The 6641-nt window shown below is 46.3% G+C and overlaps 1 protein-coding gene across 3 annotated transcripts in view; it reads left to right on the top strand.

Annotated features, from left to right (window-relative positions):
* The first annotated feature begins 6524 nt into the window (after nucleotides 1-6524).
* The window catches only part of LOC109923488 (choline transporter-like protein 3), a 60763-nt gene continuing 60646 nt past the window's right edge, over nucleotides 6525-6641 (top strand). For all 3 annotated transcript variants that reach the window (XR_007263049.1, XR_007263050.1, XM_048601973.1), the window contains exon 1: nucleotides 6525-6601. The gene's annotated coding sequence lies outside the window, so the exon portion shown is untranslated. The remainder of the gene's footprint in view (nucleotides 6602-6641) is intronic.

The raw sequence follows: 6641 nt of genomic DNA, 5'->3' as shown, positions 1-6641 counted from the left end.
AAGGTGAGTGTAGGTGAGGAGTTAGGGAGGGGATAGGTCAGTCCAGAAAGGACGGACAGGTCAAGGGGGCGGGATGAGGCTAGTGGGTAGGAGATGGGGGTGGAGCTTGAGGTGGGAGGAGGGGATAGGTGGGAGGAAGGACAGGTTAGGGAGCTGGGGACAAGCTGGACTGGTTTTGGGATGCGGTTGGGGGAGGGGAGATTTTGAAGCTTTGCCTCATGCTCCCACGAGGAGCTCGAACAGTTCATCCACTTCACCAACACCTTCCACCCCAACCTTAAGTTCACCTGGACCATCTCGGATACCTCTCTCTCCTTCCTGGACCATCTCTGATACCTCTCTCTCCTTCCTGGACCTCTCTGTTTCCATCTCTGGCAACCACCTGGAAACCGATATCCATTTCAAGCCTACCGACTCCCACAGCTACCTCGAGTACACCTCCTCCCAGCCACCTTCCTGCAAAAATGCCATCCCCTATTCCTAATTCCTTCGCCTCTGCCGCATCTGCTCCCAGGATGACGCATTCCGCTCCCGAACTTCTCAGATGTCCTCGTTTTTCAAGGACCGCAACTTGCCCCCCTCAGTGGTCGAGAACGCCCTCGACTGTGTCTCCCGCATTTCCCGCAACTCATCCCTCACACCCCCTCCCCGCAATAACAACCAAAACGGAATCCCCCTCATCCTTATGTACCAACCACCAACCTCCAGATCCAACGCATCATCTTCCGACACTTCCGCAATCTGCAATCCGACCCCACCACCAAAAACATTTTTCCCTCCGCACCCTTATCTGCTTTCCGGAGGGACCACTCTCTCTGTGACTCCCTCGTTCGCTCCACACTCCCTCCAGTCCCACCACAGCCGGCACTTTACCCTGCAATCGCAGGAAGTGCTACACCTGCCTCCGCACCTCCCCCCTCAGCCCCATCCTCGGCCCCAAGAAGACCTTCCACATCAAGCAGATGTTCACTTGCACATCTGCTAATGTGGTATACTGTATCCGCTGTTCCAGATGTGGCCTCCTCTACATCGGGGAAACAAAGCGGAGGCTTGGGGACCACTTTGCGGAACACCTACGCTCGGATCGCAACAAACAATTGCACCTCCCAGTCGCGAACCATTTCAACTCCCCCTCCCACTCCTTAGACAGCATGTCCATCCTGGGCCTCCTGCAGTGCCACAACGATGCCACCCGAAGGTTGCAGGAACAGCACCTCATATTTCGCTCGGGAACCCTGCAGCCCAATGGTATCAATGTGGATTTCACAAGCTTCAAAATCTCCCCTCCCCCTACCGCATCCCAAAACCAGCCCAGCTTGTTCCCAGCTCCCTAACCTGTCCTTCCTCCCACCTATCCCCTCCCCCCACCTCAAGCCCCACCCCCATCTCCTACCCTCTAGCCGCATCCCGCCCCCTTGACCTGTCCGTCCTCCCTGGACTGACCTATCTCCTCCCTAACTCCCCACCTACACTCACCTTTACTCGCTCCACCCCCTGTCTGTTTCCTCTCCACCTATCTTCTCCTTTATCCATCTTCTATCCGCCTCCCCCTGTCTCCCTATTTATTTCAGAATCCCCATCCCCTCCCCCATTTCTGAAGAAGGGTCTAGGCCCGAAACGTCAGCCTTCCTGCTCCTCTGATGCTGCTTGGCCTGCTGTGTTCATCCAGCTCTACACCTTGTTGTCTCAGATTCTCCAGCATCTGCAGTTCCTACTATCTCATAAACTCAGTTGGAGTAGTTTGCTCAATTTAGCCAAGTATTTCTTAGTGGATTTTGTCAATGTTATATATGAACAACTGTCAAGCTCAGTGAACAGAAAAATATGGTTTTGATCATTAGAAGAGCTGGAGGAGGTATTGTCAAACAAAGATGATGGACCCAGTTCGTTGATGATGAGATGAGATAAAGCCAAGGGTTAAGGAATTCTCTGGCACCCTTAATGAATGTTCTTGTCAGTACAGTCTGTTTCGTCTCATAGTCAAGGACATATAAAGCTTTTGTTGTTCTTTGAAAATGGTTTATATGTTTCTAAACTATGTATTATTGCATCCTAAATTTCAAACAAATTCTACAAATGACGGGAAAACTAATAAATCCAATTTAGGTCGGTTAACATTTTTTGTGTTTGGAGTACTAACATTGTTTATTACCAGAAATTCTTGAGGGAGAGAGAGAATTAATCTAATGATTTCTGACCAAACAAAGCAATCACTCACAAACATTTGCCATTCCAATTGTTATTCATTGTGGATGTGATGAAACATTCATTAAATAAGTTTCATTCACATGCAGTATTCACTATGATCGGTAAGGACCCAAGAAATAACTAATCCCTAAACTTCAGGTTTTACATCATTGATATAATGGAAAATTTTCAAGGCTATTACTGTATTTGCAGCCAGTCTTTTTTTTTATTCATTGATGGGATGAGGGTGTCACTGGCTAGGCAGCATTTCTTGCCCATCCCCAGTTGCCCAGAGGGCAGTTCAGAGCCAACCCATAGCTGTGAGATAGTAAGAACTTCAGAAATGAAGAAGGGTCCCGACCCGAAACATCACCTTTCCTGCTCCTCTGATGCTGCCTGGCCTTCTGTATTCCTCCAGCTCCACACTGTGTTATCACATTGCTGTGGGTCTGGAGTCACGTGTAGGCCAGACCAGGTAAGAATGGCAGTTTACTTCCCTAATTGACAACAAGTTTATTATACTATATGTGAACATTAGTTTATTATACTATTACTGAACATTACAATCCAACATTATAACAGCAATCACTGATTCTTACAAATAACTTGAAGGAAAGGAAGGCATTTTATAGTTCAAAGTTTTGCTAAAGCTTCAAGATGTCTTTATGCTTAACAAATAATTATTTGCCATTAAGTTGCTGCGTTATTGCACTCAGATCACATTTTTTTTTAGAATATGATCTTAATGAGCTGAAACCGTATTCTATGAAAAAGTCAACTTATCCTGAGGATACTAAAAATGGAGCTAGTATCTATAAGGTAAATTGTTGCATTCAGCTTTGGATGATGCAGCCCTTGGGTCAACGACTTGTCCACTTGAACTGTTAGCACAGCAAGCATTTTAACAGCTCTTTGGTTCCTATTGTTACTTTTTTACACCCAAAGGAATGGATGTGTAAGATTTCTGACTGTTTTCAGTTTGCTGGGCTTATCCAGTATAGAGAGTCATTGGGGGGTATAATCTAGTCTGATCCAATCTAAATTTTCCCTTTGTTAATGGCCCTCCTCAAAGAGATTACAAATACAAAATCGAATGATTGAGCGTGGAACTGTGTACCCTAAATACATCTTATCACTATGGAGTTGAACTGTCTACTGCATGCTCTGTTTATTATAAGGTCAACCACCCTTCCATACAGAATAAGAAACAAGGCATAATTATCTCCAAAGCCCCAGCACAGATTGCAGTGACCATTTACTGATCTATGGTTGAATTCACAATTAAACTAATTGGTTTCACATTCCAGTGGGCTACCCGGAAATCTTCTACTTTTGGAGGGGATCTGTTTTATTTCATTTTAGAGAAAAAATCATTGTCAAACTAACAAGTGAGTGGAAAGTTAGTAAATTGAAATTTTTTTCTGTGTGCCTTTGTCCTCAACAAGTGCACAGCTCACTAGCACCACTTGTGGCTAAACAGAGTAATTCACCCATGATGGATCTGAATGTCAGAAAGAATGATTTTGACACTAAAGTTCCCTGGTAGCTTAAAGCTGCCACTTTTGGAAATGGTCAGAAACCACACGACACCAGGTTATAGTCCAACAGGTTTATTTGAAAACGCAAGCTTTCAGACCCTCAGTCTTTCTTCAGGTGTTAGTGAGAGAGGTTGTATCAGACGCAGAATTTATAAATAAAAGATCAAAGGTTCACACCGTTGATGAGGATGTGCTAAACAAACCCAAGATGCTGTTAAATCTTTAGAAGTTAGTTGATAGTTAGAAGGTTTCAATTGATTAATATGTATATGTAAAGCTTGTGATTTCAAATAAACCTGTTGGACTATAACCTGGAGTCATGTGATTTCTGACGTTGTCCACCCCAGTCCAACACTAGCACCTCCACTTCAGGGCTACCACCGACACCACCGACTGCCAGCTCAATGTGGAGAGGATCTCCAAGAAGATCGTGCATATCGACACAGACATTAAGTTCCTACAGAAATGCAAGGAAGCACAAAAGATCCCAAAAGGACTACAGATCGCTCAAGTCGACCTACAGCACTGATTACAGTGAGAGAGACTTTGCCGTTGCACCTCTCTCAAACTCCTCAATCATCTTGTACAGCAACTCTACAGCATTCACCGTAACCTTGAAATCGAGATAGCGTCCATATTCTCAGCTTGCACTCAGGAGACAGCAGCACAGTTATGAGACACTGCCAAACAGACGAGGCAACAGAACGACACCATCTAATGCATACCAAGAACATAAAACTGGAGAAACTTAGCATCACCACCAGCAATAACCAAGTCTCCCCTGGTACCACAGTTGAAGGCGGTACCACCACGGGAAAATCAAACGTCAACTGAATTGACCACAGCCTTCAATGGGACAAGATCGAAGTTCTCAGCTGAGGACTCAGTTTCTGCCCCACCACCAAATTGGACCCAATTGGTCTCACGGCTGACACCAAGGAATTCATCAGGTGAATGAGACTCTGGGAATTCTTCCAAGATGTCAGCAGCGAGCCCAATGATACAGCCAATGAGCCGGATCAGTTGACAGAGAGATCCATGGGGGGAGCAGGCAAAGGAGTCGAATTGGACCCCTCCAGAGGGCCGTTGCCTGGGGCTTGATAGGTATGCTCAAGCCATCAGAGAATGTGTGAACACTGGCTCAGGCACAATGCAATGCCATCTGTGCTGTCAAGACCAATCACAACGTTGTCATCAAACCAACAGACAAAGAAGGAGCCATCGTCATAGAGAATAGAACGGACTGCTGCAAGGAAGCGTACTCACAGCCGAACAACCAGGAACACTACAGACAAGTACCTGCCGATCCAACTAAGGAACACACCCGTCAACTGAACAGACTGGTCAAGACTTTTGATCCAATCCTTCAGAGTACCCTATGCACTCTCATGCCACATACTTCCTGCGTAGGGGACTTCTACTGCCTTCCAAAGATACACAAAGCCAACCACCGGGACGTCCCCTTGTATCAGGCAATGGGACCCTGTGTAAGAACTTCTCTGGCTACGTCGAGGGCATCTTAAAACTTGCTACACAGGGAACCCCCAGCCTCTGTCGCGACAGTACAGATTTCTTAAAGAAACTCCGCACCCACAGACCAGTCAAACCAGAAACATTCCTCGTCACAATGGACATTTCGGCAGTCTACACCAACATCCCCCACAATGATGGCGTCGCTGCAACAGCCTCAGTACTCAATACCAACAACTGCCAATTTCCAGATGCCATCCTACAACTCACCCGCTTCATCCTCAACCACAACGTCTTCACCTTTTGACAACCAGTTCTTCATCCGTACACATGGAACAGCCATGGGGACCAGATTTGTACCCCAATATGCCAACATTTCCACGCAAAGGTTCGAACAAGACTTCTTTGCTGCACAGAACCTCCGACCAATGCTATACACCAGATACATTGACAACATTTTTTTCCTTTGGACTCATGGTGAGGAATCACTGACACAACTACATAGCGACATCAACAAGTTTCATCCCACCATCAGACTTACCATGGACCACTCTTTATAATCAGTCTCATTCTTGGACACTCTCAACTTCGTCAGGGACGGACACCTCAGTACATCACTCTACCACAAGCCCATGGATAACCTCATGATGCTGCACTTCCCTAACTTCCACCCAAAATGTATTAAAACAGCCATTCCCTACAAACAACCCTACACGTACACAGAATCTGTTTGGATAAGGAGGAGCAAGACAGACGCCTGAAGGTGTTGAAGGATGCCCTCATAGGAACAGTAAACGATGCTCAACTCATTGATCACCAGTTCCAACGTGCCACAGCGAAAAACCGTAATGACCTCCTCAGAAGACAGACATGGGATATGTCCGATAGGGTGCTCTTCATCTTCCAATACTTCCTGGGACGGAGAAACTACGCCATGTTCTTTGCAGCCTTCAATACATTATTGATGACAACGAGCACCTCACCAAGATCTTCCCCACGCCTCCAAACAACCGACAAACCTTAAACAGACCATTGTTCGCAACAAACTACTCAGCTTTCAGGCCAACATCGACCACAACACTATACAACCCTGCCATGGCAACCTCTGCAAGACATTGTCAGATCTTTGACATGGACACATGGGGCATGGTATATTAGAGAAACCATGCAGATGCTATGACAACGGATAAATGGACACCATGCAACAATCGCCAAACAGGAATGTTCCTTCCCATTGTGGGAACACTTCAGTGATCAAGGATATTCGGCCTCGGATCTTCGGGTAAATGCCCTCCAAGGCGGACTTTGGGATACACGACAACGCAGAATAGCCGAGCTGAGGCTAATAGCCAAGTTTGGTTTGTGGATAGCCTCAACTGGGATCTTGGGTTCATGTCACGCTACAGGTGACCCCACCACACTCTACATATATATATACTCACCCCC

Source organism: Rhincodon typus, chromosome 10, assembly GCF_021869965.1.
Source record: "Rhincodon typus isolate 14 chromosome 10, sRhiTyp1.1, whole genome shotgun sequence".
Taxonomy (NCBI): Eukaryota; Metazoa; Chordata; class Chondrichthyes; order Orectolobiformes; family Rhincodontidae; genus Rhincodon; species Rhincodon typus.
Note: the sequence above shows the minus strand (reverse complement) of the source record. Positions and strands in the feature narration are given on the sequence as shown.